We start from the raw sequence: 14,268 nt of genomic DNA, 5'->3' as shown, positions 1-14,268 counted from the left end.
GAGATCGAATACGTCGATGACGAGGCGTATGATCGCATTGCCTCCGAGATTCGAGGTGAGCTCATCTTCTCGCCCGTGTCGCCGGACTCCGTAGACACCGGTCTGGGTGACGAACCGATCCAGGAGACAGCGGCTAACCTGGACGTTGTTGATCCGACCGGATCAAATGCGCGTACACCGGCCCTTTCAAACCTCCTTGCTGAGCGGGAAACGCAGTCTGCGGCTTGACTCACTCCTCCTTCCTTCATCTTTTACTTCATGCGTTTTTGTACTAAAGGCTTGGATGCTTTTATCCGTTTTTCGAACTCTTATGTAATCGGTGCCTGGACGGCTTTATCCACCTGACTATTGATTTTATTGGTAAATTGACTTAGTAGCGGTTACCTTCATCTTTCCCCTTAGTCATTTTTGGAAACGTTGTTTTTGCCTTTGAAGGTTTATGAATGAATTTTTTTTGAGGAAACATTGGCTGGGATGATCTGTTGTCAACTGGTTTTGTCGAGCCGAGCCGAGGGAGATTTCGTTTGCTTCCCGGGCCGAACTGTCACGAAAGATTGCTAGAAAGCTGGACTAAAGGACGTGTTGTTACAGATTTTGTTTAAGTCTGAAACCCGAGCTGGGGGTTGACTATTTTAAGGGATTGTCGTTCTTTGTGCCGTCGACCGTAGGGGCCGAGGCGTTTGAGTTAGGAAAGATTTAGTGCGGAGGTATTTTAGGTTGGATTTAGTTTTGGCCGTTTGAGGCGCTAAGGTTGGAACTCTTGTTGCCGAGGTCCAGGTCCTGAGACGATATCGAAGTTTGATTATAGACCGGCGTTCCCGAGAGGGTGAATGCGTTTGCCGGGTTTTAAGAGTTCGTTTCGGTTTTTAGAGAAAGCGATGTAGTCTTGACTTACAGTCTCGTGTGCGATGACGAACCGTGGTGACCGATACGTTTTTGGTCTTAAATTTGTCTAGCGCGCTTAATTTTAATCAATAGAGGATGTAGCTTGCACTCTCGTCCTAGGAAAGGTGGTTAAAAGTCCATTTAGAGAACTTTGTGACTGTTGCCTCGCTGTGGCCAGCAACGAGGCGAGGTGTTTGGAAACGTAGTTTGCCGAAGTAGATGCAAGGACAAGTAAGAGTCTAGGCGAAGTGTACATAAGTGATGAATGAAAACTAGCCGAAGTGGCAAGTGAATTAAAAATCCGAGGTGAACATGAAACAACTAACTGGTTTAAAACGAATGGAAAACTGGCCGAAGTGGCTATGACCCTAGAGATAGTAGACGAGCTAAAATTGTAGAGTTAATGAAGGTATGTGTATACGTACCCACTCCCCCCCTCCCCTTTTTAGGAGGGGGGACAGCTGAACCCGTCCGAGGACGGGCTGCTTACGTACCCTTTGCAGGGATCAAGCCGTCCCGTAGTTCATGTTGAGTGTGTTGTAGCCTTAGTGATAATACTTCTTTAGGTGCATTGCATTCCACGATCTTGGAGTTGCTTCGTCGGCTACCGTCGCAAGTTCGTAGACTCCTGGGCGAACTACTTTTGTAATCTTGTAAGGACCTTCCCAATTTGCTCCGAGGTTTCCTGCATTCTTCTCGGCAGTGTTTTGGAAAACTTTTCGAAGAATGAGCTCTCCTTCTTTTAATCTTCGACTTCGGACATTTTTGTTGTAGTATCTCGCTGTTGCTTGTTGGTAGTTCTAGATTCGGATTAGAGCCTGGTCGCGCCTTTCGTTGACCAAATTAATCTCGTCCAGCATCATTAAGTGATTCAAGCCCTCCTGTCCTGGCAGAAGTCTTCGTCGAATACCTGGGAAATCCACCTCGGGGGGAATTACGCACTCCGTTCCATAGACTAGAGCGAATGGAGTTTCTCCAGTGGCTCGGCGCGGAGTTGTCCGATGCGACCAAATGACTCCTTCGAGCTCGTCTACCCATCGACCTTTCTTGGCGTCTAGCCTCTTTTTCAGACCATCTAGGATCGTCTTGTTGGCTGCTTAGGCTTGTCCATTCCCTTGGGGATATCTTGGCGTAGATTTGCTCAAACGAATTTTCCATTTCTCGCAGAAAGCTTCAAAGCGCGTTGAGATGAACTGGGATCCGTTATCGGTGACTATATCGTAGGGGACCCCATGTCGGCAAATGATGTTTTTCCAGACGAAGTTTTCGACTTGAGCGTCCTTTATGCTCGCGTAAGAGTCGGTCTCGACCCACTTAGAAAAATAATCCGTGAGGACGAGTAGAAAGCGCTTCTGCTTCGATCGATGTAGAGGTCCGACTATATCCATCGACCATCTCATGAAAGGATAAGGTGACGAGATTGATGACAGCAGCTCGGTAGGTTGGTGGATTGTAGGCGCGTGTCGTTGACATTTCTCGCACTTCGCCGTAAACCTCTCGCAGTCCTTGACCATCGTAGGCTAGAAGTAACCATGCCGTTTTATCTTGATTGCGAGTGACCTTCCGCTAGAATGGTTTCCGCACGCGCCGCTGTGCACTTCATGCATTATCTTTCTGACCTTCGGTCCTGAAAATCTCCATTTAAACACCTCGCCGTCGATGAGGGCATATCGCGCGGTCTGAGCTTTTAATTTGCGGGCTTCCCACTTGTCGGATAGTACTTCTCCATCGGCGATATATACTCGGATGGCTCCGAGCCATTCTTTGTCGCAGCCGTACTCCAGCTCGGCTGGTGAGGCGTCTTTATCCATAGGGATTTCTTCGCCCCTCTCTGGTTCCTGCTCAGGAGGATTTATCAGCCGAACTACTTCTACCTCTTCGATGCTAAGACGTTCGATAAATTTGACTGGAATTGTCCGTCGGAGATCTGGGTCTATTAAGAAAATCTCCTCATCAACATCTGGTTCAGACAAATCTACGCAAGTGTCCTGTTGAAGTGGAACATCGTCAACCCCTACAATCTTGCCCCTCGGAGCCACTTTAACTACAGCTAACCATGAAATTCCTGTTGATCGAACTCGAGGGTATGGCAGAAACGTTACCTGTTTTGCTTGAGAAGCTAATATAAATGGCTCAAACCTGTTGTACCGTCGTGATTTGTTCACGTCAACAACTCCAAACTTGTTTAGACGTACCCCTCGTCCAACAGTTGGATCAAACCAATCACATTTGAAGAAAACAGTTTTCAGCCTTAACAATCCAGGACTCTGATAACTGAAGTTTTTAAAGCCTTAGATGGGTTATCAATCCCCTTGTCAAAGTAGTATAAGGGGTGTCAATCCATATGTGTGGTAGTTAGGCACTAGTTTATGTGATAGGTTCTTAAGTCAAGTAATCAAAGATGAGTTTTGTGAAACCAGCAACAAGAAAGCATAAAACAAGAAACAAACAAGCTATGATTAATGAACTAAGCAAGCAAACAAAACAAGATGATGGTGATTAAGCAAATGATAAAAGCTAAACCTCTAGATGTGATCATTGATTAGGGTGCTTTAGATATTGAATCATGATGCTAAGAACATAATGCAACACTTGCTACTCTTTAGTCTAGGCTTCTTAATCAGATTAATTCATTCCCATGACAATAATCCCTTTGCAAATCACTTAATCAAGTCTAACAACCATTAGATATAATCAAGCAATCAGCAAGCATAATGCATCAAGCCTAATAAGTGACCAAACAATCTCTCAACCAAGAAGACTGAATCTTATACAGAAAGACATAACAAGCAATCACATGATCTCAAACATTTCAACTTAGAACTCTAATCTAGACTAATCCTCTCATGAAGGCATTAATCTCTACACTAATCCACTTTCAAACCAAATCATCATTTGTGAAATATGAATCAATGAGCATTAAGAAACAGTTCTAATATGTCATTCATGCATTTAACAAATCATTCCCATGATGAAAAAGGCATAAACCCTTAAGTTAGCTCATTCAGGCATTTCATCAAACACTTTTGGTGCATGAAATGCCTATGAACCCAGATTTCACTTTCCCAAGGAAATCTGGCATTAGGAGCAACTAACTAAGGAAATGGAATGAGAATCTAAACCCTAAACATCACCAATCAAACATCTAAGCACCCTAATCTACACACCTAGAAGTTTAAAAGATGACTACTCACTAATCATGAAGAACACATCTAATCTTTTGCAAGAGATGATGTTAATCATGATTAGAAGCAGAAATGAAATGATGAGATGATGACAAACAGACTTAGATTGATTAAATCCTTGAGATCTCTCTTAATCAAAAACGTTTTTACACTAAAAAGGAAAGAAAACTAGAGAGAAACTAAGAGAGAAGATGATCTACTTGGGTTTTTCTCCCAAAAAACTATATATACCTAGTGCTAATGGACCGGGTCAGCCCAGGACAAACTGGGTACTGACCCGGCTCAGTTGGGTCAAGTGGAAATCCTGCGGGTCAGTCCAGTATGTCCCAGGTCGCACACCTAAGTCGCAGTAGATGAAGACTTGTCTTGTGAAGCCTGAATCGCCTTGTCTTAGCCGCACGCCTAAGTAGGAGTGTTTTGCGAGTGTTGCTGCGGCTTGGTCTCCTTCCTCTCCAACTCGCAGGGCTAAGGCGGTTTCTGGGGAATGTACAAACTGTGCGGGTTGGTCTCTATTGCACCTAGGTCGCAGGCTCAAGTCGGAGTGATTTGCGAGTGTTGCTGCGGCTTGGTCTCCTTCCTCTCCAACTCGCAGCATCCAGAGCAGCTTAGACCACTTCGCATTCCGGAGAGTGTAACTCCTATGAGACTTGTCCGAATTGAATGATTTCGGTTGCAGAAGACAGAGGACTCATTTATCTCCAACTTTTGTGAAGAAAGCTTCGGTGCTTGGGAAGTGTAAGGCTTCCTGGAGGGCACATCTTTGCAGTGCATGTACACGACCAGAGAGAGGCGTCTAGACATGTGTCCATTCCGGAGACTGTATCTTTCTGCTCATAGATCCGAATTGAATGCTCTTGGACGTTCTGGAAAGAAGGCTCAAATGTCTATGGTTCTCATGAAGGACCCGGAAACTAAATCGGCCTGGAAGTGCACCGTCCTTCGCATCCTTTAGAACTGATCTGCTCGGTCCGGAATACCTGCGAGACTGGGGTTCCTTCCGACAAGCTTATCTCTCTGCTCACGCGTCCGAATTCCACGATTCTACTTGCTAAGAGACCGTGATGCAATTCTCTCCAACTTCTATGAAGCACCCGCCGTCTGAATCGGACCGGAAGGCTCCCCGGACAGGCGATCATTCAGGGGTATCGGATTGCTCCGGAATGAGTGCGAGACCTTTATGAAGACTCCGACAGCTAAATCTGACCGGAAGGTTCCCCGGACGGGCGATTTCGGAAACGTGTCTGCACCCGGAGATTTTGGCCGAGAGACTTGACCGCGGTACGTGTTTTTGGCCGAGAAAGCTACCCGCGGGAAGGATTTTGGCCGAGAATCTTCGGCCATCAGTATATCATTTTGCCGAAAAACCCAAAATTGCTCCTTTTCACCATTTTTGATCATTTCAACTCCATTTCTTCATCTGAATCACATCCTCCACTCCAAATAAACTCCAAAAGCACCTGTTTAACACTCCAAAACATGCAAAACTCTCTTGGACCTAATGCAATCTCCTAAGTCCTAAAACAATGCTTAAACACCTAAATTGCATGCAAATGAGACATGATTTTGACTAGAATATGTACATTAAATGATGCAATTTATGAATATATCAACTCCCCCACACTTATCCTTTGCTTGTCCTCAAGCAAAAAGAACAAATGAGAGAGAGAGGTTGAATGCATTGGGAGTTCATATTTCCTTTGAAAGAGAAAAGTGACAACTAAGAGAATTCAAGTTCATGCTCAATATGCAATGCAAGACCATACTCTGATGTAACAACTCAACAGTAATCTCCACAAGTTCTCTTATTCCTCAACTCTTTGACATTCATTAAGCTCTTTACCAAGTGGATCAAATGATGCAATGTTCAAACAAGCAAAGTTTGGCTAGGGTGAGGTAATGAGACTAAAATGATCTCATCAGCGCCTGAGTGGGTTCAATGCAGCAAGGGGATCTCTCTATGAATGACCAAACTTTGGCAGAATGCTAAAGGTAAAAAGCAACCTATGCATACAAGGGCAAGGACTCATCCCACCCCACACTCTACTCAAAGCTTTCTCACTTGCTCAACCTCTCAAGATCCTCACTTTCCAAACTCATTTTCCTCTCACTAGGGGACTCACTTTTCATTTTCACACTCAAGTCTTGGAGTTCAAACTTTACATAGCTCTTTTTCACTTCTTTTTTGTAACTTCTAGCCTCTTTTTCTTTCTTTCTAAAACATTTGAGCTCTTGGGCTTCTTTTCTTTTCTTTTCATTTAGAGGCTAGACTTTTTCTTTCCAAAACACTAGAGCTCACTTTCTTTGACTCAAAACTCCAAGACTGATTTCTTTTCTTTTTCTATCCCCTAGTTCTCACCACTCTCCTTTTTCCACTCATCTCTCCTTTTTCCACTCATCTCTCCTTTTTCCACTCATCTCTCCTTTTTCCACTCATCTCTCCTTTTTCCACTCACCAACAAGTATCCCCCCCACACTTAGTTCTTGCCAAATCTCTCATCTCCTTGATGATGGAACTTAACACTCAATGAGACTTGCCCTTGTCGCTCTAAACCTAACACTTTCTGCTAAGTTTGATCCAAGGTGGCCTTTCAATCACACACAAACATTTGGCTTGAAGGAAGGATGGGTTCAAGGTGAGGAAAACTGATCCAGATGTGGACTCAGCTATTTGAGCTAAGGAAGAGGGTGGTAAAAACAGGATTCTAGCTCAAATATGTATATAGGTATCCACAAGCTTATTCAAACAATGCATCAAAGATAATTTCAAGTCAAGTTCAAGGTTTTCACTTATTAGAGTTGAGTTCAATTCAAACTTGCTTCTCAGATTCAAATCATTTCAAGCCTTGCAAGCACCTAAGTCATTTCACAAGCATATTTAATCCAAATTCTCAAGGTGATGTAATCTCAAGGAAAAAACCTATCATTACTCCCAGCAAGATGCAACCTATATGAAAATGCAAACTAGACTCAACCTAAAATGTGAATGCAACTACATGAGCATTTTTTGTGAAAATTTTTCAGATTTTTCCATTTTTTTGGTTTTTATATGCACTTAGATGAATGCAAAATGAGACTCAAAGTGAAAAGGAAAATAAGAGCAGAATAAACATGATTAGTAAACACAAAACCCCTCCCCCACACTTAAATAACACAGTCCCTTGTGTTATAAAAGCATGAGAAAGAGAAAAAATCAAACATGAAATGCAAAAGATAAAGAAAAATGCTACTGACCCGCACAACCATCCCGCAGTAAATTCCGAGTCTTGCTGCGGCCTGGCCATCCTTCTTCTGAGCCGCACAACCATCCCGCACCACTGGAGATGGGTTTGGCTTGGCCTGAACTCCCTTGCTGCGGCCTGGACATCTTCTGTTCTGACCCGCACAACCATCCCGGAGTAAATTCCGAGTCTTGCTGCGGCCTGGCCATCCTTCTTCTGAGCCGCACAACCATCCCGCAGCTCCTGTTACTTAGGCATTCTGACCGTTCATCTTTTTGCTGCGGCCTGGCCATCCTTCTTCTGAGCCGCACACCCATCTCGGAGTAAATTCCGAGTCTTGCTGCGGCCTGGCCATCCTTCTTCTGAGCCGCACAACCATCCCGCAGCTCCTGTTACTTAGGCATTTTTCTGGCCTTAAACACTTCTCTCAGCTCTCTCACATGCTTCTTTCCATTCATCACTGAGCTATGTCCTCCAAAGATCACTTAGTACCTGAGACCAACTCACAAAACCCATCAAAAAGTTCTAAAACATAAAAGAAAAGAGAAGAGAATTAAAAGATTATATACAAGGATAAGCTTGGGGTGTCTCCCAAGAGCACTTTGTTTAAAGTCACTAAGTTTGACTTTTTACACTCTTTTTAGTAAGGGAGATGAGGAGCTTTGATGCTCCAGGTCTTGTCCATGAATTCAAGTTTGAGGTCCTTGTTCATCATCTCTTGGACACCATCAGATCCTTTGTCTATGAACTCTGGTGTGAGGATAGCTCTGACTTTGGCAAATGGTCTTGATCTTCCATTGCCTTTAACCTTGTATTCAACAGCTCCACCAACTAACTTCCAAGGAGTGAGAGTTAAGACCTGAGAAGATGACTCAAGAGTGAATGGTCTGGTTCTTGGTGGGTTCTTGTCTTGAGACCCTGAGCCATTGCCTTTGTTGCTGCTGATCTCCTTCTCACTCGGTGTAGGAGATAGAGATTCCAAGCAAGCTTCATCATCACTAAAGAAATCCCCTTCAAACTCAAGATCAGGTCTTATTAGGGATTCTTTCTTTTTCTCAACAGATGCAAGGGGTATAGCTTCTTCTATAGTTCCAATACTCCCCACATACATCATCCCATAATGTTTCAACTCATCAGAATCATCAGATATAACTCCACAAAACCCAGCAAGAGGAGGCTTAAGAGGATAAGAAACTTCATCATCTACCTTAGCAAGTACCACTCTTTGAGTATCAAAGTCCATCCTTGCTCCTGTGGTGTTCAGAAATGGAGTTCCAAGCAAAAGAGGTAGCTCTTTTGTCTTCTTCATCTTCACAACTACAAAATCTGTTGGAACTGTGCATTCACCAATTTTCAATGGGTAGTCTTCAAGGATTCCATATGGTTTCTTTGAGGATGAATCTCCAAAGGTGATTGACATGGGGTGATGCTTAAGACTCTTGATCCCTAGTCTCTCCACCATGTCTTTAGACATTATACTCACACTTGAGCCTGAATCACACAAAGCATTCTTAATTCTAAAGTTTCCAAGAGTGCAAGAGATGGTGAACTTCCCTGGGTTGCCTAGCTTTGGGAGGGAGGTGGGCTTCATCTGAGTTGATTCAGAGGTGGAGGCACAATCTGTTAGCTTTGCTTGACCAGTTGGATGCTCCTTTGTTTCAATAGACACTGAATCATTCCCTTGCTGAACAGAAAGAACTGAACCGGCTGCCCCCACACTTTTGCTCTCAATGTCCTCATTGAGTTCATGTAAGAAGCCAATGAAATCATCTATAATGGTGTCCTCATCTACTTGAGTGTGTGCATTCTCAGTAAAAACTTGACCATAAAGGAGGTCTTCAATCTCTTGCACAGCAGCTGAATGGTCCTCACTGGAGTAGATGGCATTGCAATAATCTTTTGAGTTTTGAAGAGCTTTACCAGGAAGAGAGACTTGTGGTTCAGAAGTGCAGATGCCCTTGTTCTTTTTAATAGACTTTAGTTCAGTACCTAGTGTCTCCAGGTCAGATACCATCTTTTGTTGTCCTAGTAAGAGCTGTTGGAGAAGAACATTGAAATCAGGACTTTGTTGAACAGTTGGTGGGCCAAAACCAGGAGGTGGAGCCTTTGGCTGTAGGCTGACTTGATTTGTGAAGCTATTCCCTTGATTCTGAACCGCTGGTTGCTGAAAACCCTGTTGACCTTGGGAGTTACCTTGGTACTGATTCTGTTGAACAAAGCTTTGAGGAGGGTATATTTGGTCTTGGGGGTTGGCCACATTGTTGCTCCTATAGGACAAGTTCTGGTGGTTGTTGAAGTTGTTGTAACCATTGAACTTGTTTTGATTTCCAATGAAGTGCAACTCCTCTTGAGTGAGACCCTCTTCATTGATATTTGTGAAGCATCTCTTCTCCTCACTCACATAGTGTATAGGCTTTTGAATGGCAGCTAGGGCTTTGTCAAGCTTTATATTCAACACTTTAAACTTCTCTTCCAGCTCTTGGTGTCTACCAGAATCTTCTCCTCTATAGCTTGTATCATAATCTTCCCCATAAGTGTCTTGGCTCATGGCTAAGTTCTCAACAAGTTCCATAGCTGCATTGATTTCTTTTGCCAAGAAATTTCCATTTGATGCTGTGTCTAACTGAATCCTGATCTTAGGAACAGCTCCTCTATACAAAGTGCTAAGGAGAGAGGCTTCTGAAAAGCCATGATGTGGACACTTATTTGTGTAGCTTCTAAACCTGTCCAAAGCTTCTCCAAAGGTCTCATTAGAATGTTGAGTGAAGCTGGAAATCTGGTTCCTTAGCTTTGCAGTCCTTGAGCTTGAGAAGAACTTGGATAGAAAGGCAATCTTGCATTGCTCCCATGTGTGGATGGATCCTCTTGGGAGGTTCTTTTCCCACTGATGTGCCTTATCTCCAAGGCTGAATGGGAACAATCTCAGTTTGAAACTGTCTTCAGATACCCCATTGATCTTAGTGAGATCACAAACTCTGTCAAACTGATCCAGATGCTCCAAGGGATCCTCCATAGGTAAGCCATGGAACTTCTGATTCTGAACCATATTGATCAAAGAGGCCTTCACCTCAAAGTTGTTGTTTTGGACAGGAGGTGGCCTGATTCCTGCTCCATACTGGTGTGCATAAGCTCGGTCATTCTCACCAACAAAGACTGGTTGGGGCTGATGACGTATGGGTGGGTTTGGGTGGGGCTGTGGTGGATTAACCTGAGGTCGGTCTTGGTTCTGGTTACCCTGAGCGTGTCCCGGATGGACCTGAGCCTGTTGAGCCTGAATTCCAATCCCATTACCAGCTCTTTGACCTTGATCAGCTTCTTGAGCCTGATGCTCATTCCCAACTTGCTGATTCATTCCTAACCTCTCCAAGTGAACAGCTCTTTCTCTTTGTCTTCTGGCTTGGCTTCTTGTGATCATAAACCTGAAAACAAAGACAGAGCTTGAAAGGCGATCAGTAAAACAAAATAAACTTGATCTCAAAAACTATATCAGAAACTAATGCTAACAATCCCCACACAATATGGCAACGGCGCCAATTGATAACTGAAGTTTTTAAAGCCTTAGATGGGTTATCAATCCCCTTGTCAAAGTAGTATAAGGGGTGTCAATCCATATGTGTGGTAGTTAGGCACTAGTTTATGTGATAGGTTCTTAAGTCAAGTAATCAAAGATGAGTTTTGTGAAACCAGCAACAAGAAAGCATAAAACAAGAAACAAACAAGCTATGATTAATGAACTAAGCAAGCAAACAAAACAAGATGATGGTGATTAAGCAAATGATAAAAGCTAAACCTCTAGATGTGATCATTGATTAGGGTGCTTTAGATATTGAATCATGATGCTAAGAACATAATGCAACACTTGCTACTCTTTAGTCTAGGCTTCTTAATCAGATTAATTCATTCCCATGACAATAATCCCTTTGCAAATCACTTAATCAAGTCTAACAACCATTAGATATAATCAAGCAATCAGCAAGCATAATGCATCAAGCCTAATAAGTGACCAAACAATCTCTCAACCAAGAAGACTGAATCTTATACAGAAAGACATAACAAGCAATCACATGATCTCAAACATTTCAACTTAGAACTCTAATCTAGACTAATCCTCTCATGAAGGCATTAATCTCTACACTAATCCACTTTCAAACCAAATCATCATTTGTGAAATATGAATCAATGAGCATTAAGAAACAGTTCTAATATGTCATTCATGCATTTAACAAATCATTCCCATGATGAAAAAGGCATAAACCCTTAAGTTAGCTCTTTCAGGCATTTCATCAAACACTTTTGGTGCATGAAATGCCTATGAACCCAGATTTCACTTTCCCAAGGAAATCTGGCATTAGGAGCAGCTAACTAAGGAAATGAAATGAGAATCTAAACCCTAAACATCACCAATCAAACATCTAAGCACCCTAATCTACACACCTAGAAGTTTAAAAGATGACTACTCACTAATCATGAAGAACACATCTAATCTTTTGCAAGAGATGATGTTAATCATGATTAGAAGCAGAAATGAAATGATGAGATGATGACAAACAGACTTAGATTGATTAAATCCTTGAGATCTCTCTTAATCCAAAACGTTTTTACACTAAAAAGGAAAGAAAACTAGAGAGAAACTAAGAGAGAAGATGATCTACTTGGGTTTTTCTCCCAAAAAACTATATATACCTAGTGCTAATGGACCGGGTCAGCCCAGGACAAACTGGGTACTGACCCGGCTCAGTTGGGTCAAGTGGAAATCCTGCGGGTCAGTCCAGTATGTCCCAGGTCGCACACCTAAGTCGCAGTAGATGAAGACTTGTCTTGTGAAGCCTGAATCGCCTTGTCTTAGCCGTACGCCTAAGTAGGAGTGTTTTGCGAGTGTTGCTGCGGCTTGGTCTCCTTCCTCTCCAACTCGCAGGGCTAAGGCGGTTTCTGGGGAATGTACAAACTGTGCGGGTTGGTCTCTATTGCACCTAGGTCGCAGGCTCAAGTCGGAGTGATTTGCGAGTGTTGCTGCGGCTTGGTCTCCTTCCTCTCCAACTCGCAGCATCCAGAGCAGCTTAGACCACTTCGCATTCCGGAGAGTGTAACTCCTATGAGACTTGTCCGAATTGAATGATTTCGGTTGCAGAAGACAGAGGACTCATTTATCTCCAACTTTTGTGAAGAAAGCTTCGGTGCTTGGGAAGTGTAAGGCTTCCTGGAGGGCACATCTTTGCAGTGCATGTACACGACCAGAGAGAGGCGTCTAGACATGTGTCCATTCCGGAGACTGTATCTTTCTGCTCATAGATCCGAATTGAATGCTCTTGGACGTTCTGGAAAGAAGGCTCAAATGTCTATGGTTCTCATGAAGGACCCGGAAACTAAATCGGCCTGGAAGTGCACCGTCCTTCGCATCCTTTAGAACTGATCTGCTCGGTCCGGAATACCTGCGAGACTGGGGTTCCTTCCGACAAGCTTATCTCTCTGCTCACGCGTCCGAATTCCACGATTCTACTTGCTAAGAGACCGTGATGCAATTCTCTCCAACTTCTATGAAGCACCCGCCGTCTGAATCGGACCGGAAGGCTCCCCGGACAGGCGATCATTCAGGGGTATCGGATTGCTCCGGAATGAGTGCGAGACCTTTATGAAGACTCCGACAGCTAAATCTGACCGGAAGGTTCCCCGGACGGGCGATTTCGGAAACGTGTCTGCACCCGGAGATTTTGGCCGAGAGACTTGACCGCGGTACGTGTTTTTGGCCGAGAAAGCTACCCGCGGGAAGGATTTTGGCCGAGAATCTTCGGCCATCAGTATATCATTTTGCCGAAAAACCCAAAATTGCTCCTTTTCACCATTTTTGATCATTTCAACTCCATTTCTTCATCTGAATCACATCCTCCACTCCAAATAAACTCCAAAAGCACCTGTTTAACACTCCAAAACATGCAAAACTCTCTTGGACCTAATGCAATCTCCTAAGTCCTAAAACAATGCTTAAACACCTAAAATGCATGCAAATGAGACATGATTTGGACTAGAATATGTACATTAAATGATGCAATTTATGAATATATCAGACTCTACTTCAATTATTTCTTGCACAACTCCATAAAAATCGATTTCACCCCTCACACAAACTCCATAGTTTGTTGTCGCCCGCTTTGCACCGTGACGGTATGTGTGAAAAACATAGCCCCGAGTGAAATACGTTGAGGCTGTAGTTATTTTTGCCATCGGACCTAGTAGTAACTCATGGAACCATGTTGGAAATTCATCCGGATCATTCGGGTCCACCTAATAAGAAAAAAATTCCGCTTTGATTTCTTGATTTCGATATATAGCAAATTAAAGTAGTACTCTTTTAATTAAAATTTTATACGTACTTGCCCTTTTAACCACTGGGCATAGTGTTGATCTTTACGATCATTGATTTCAGTTTCAGAAACCTCAGATATGCATTCTTTAACCTCATCAACAAATGTGCTGAGAAAAACAATAAATAGTTATTAATACTGACAACTCATATAAAGATATTATTAATTAAAAAGGTACCTTTCATACGATGACAACTCTTCACAATTTAACAGGATATACGTATGTGCATTGTGATAATCTTTTTCATTGGACCACCAAACATCTTTTAGTTTTCCACTAAGACGTCCGATCGGCGAGAATATGTCAGGTACACCTTCAACGGCATAAGTATGGCCAACTCCTCCATCATCATATCGACGAGTAGCTCTTTTGCGTGTTTGTACTTTCGGTGCAAAATAGTATGAAGTGAAGTGTGAAGTCTCTTGCGTTAAGCTTCCCACCACAATTGAGCCTTCCACTTTAGCTAGGTTTTTGGCTTTACCTTTAAGATGCTTCATGAAACGCTCGAACGGATACATCCACCTGTACTGAACGGGTCCACCGAGCTCTGCTTCGTATGGGAGATGAACAGGAAGATGTTCCATAACATCAAAAAATGATGGTGGGAAGATCTTTTCCAA

The 14,268-nt window shown here is 43.1% G+C and overlaps 1 non-coding gene across 1 annotated transcript; it reads left to right on the top strand.

Annotated features, from left to right (window-relative positions):
• The first annotated feature begins 9,972 nt into the window (after positions 1-9,972).
• Positions 9,973-10,079, top strand: LOC112084854. Its single transcript, XR_002898512.1, has one exon. It is a non-coding gene; the product is annotated as a small nucleolar RNA R71 (small nucleolar RNA).
• Positions 10,080-14,268: the final 4,189 nt, after the last annotated feature.

Source organism: Eutrema salsugineum, unplaced genomic scaffold (genome assembly GCF_000478725.1).
Source record: "Eutrema salsugineum unplaced genomic scaffold, Eutsalg1_0 scaffold_4, whole genome shotgun sequence".
Classification (NCBI taxonomy): Eukaryota; Viridiplantae; Streptophyta; class Magnoliopsida; order Brassicales; family Brassicaceae; genus Eutrema; species Eutrema salsugineum.
Note: the sequence above shows the minus strand (reverse complement) of the source record. Positions and strands in the feature narration are given on the sequence as shown.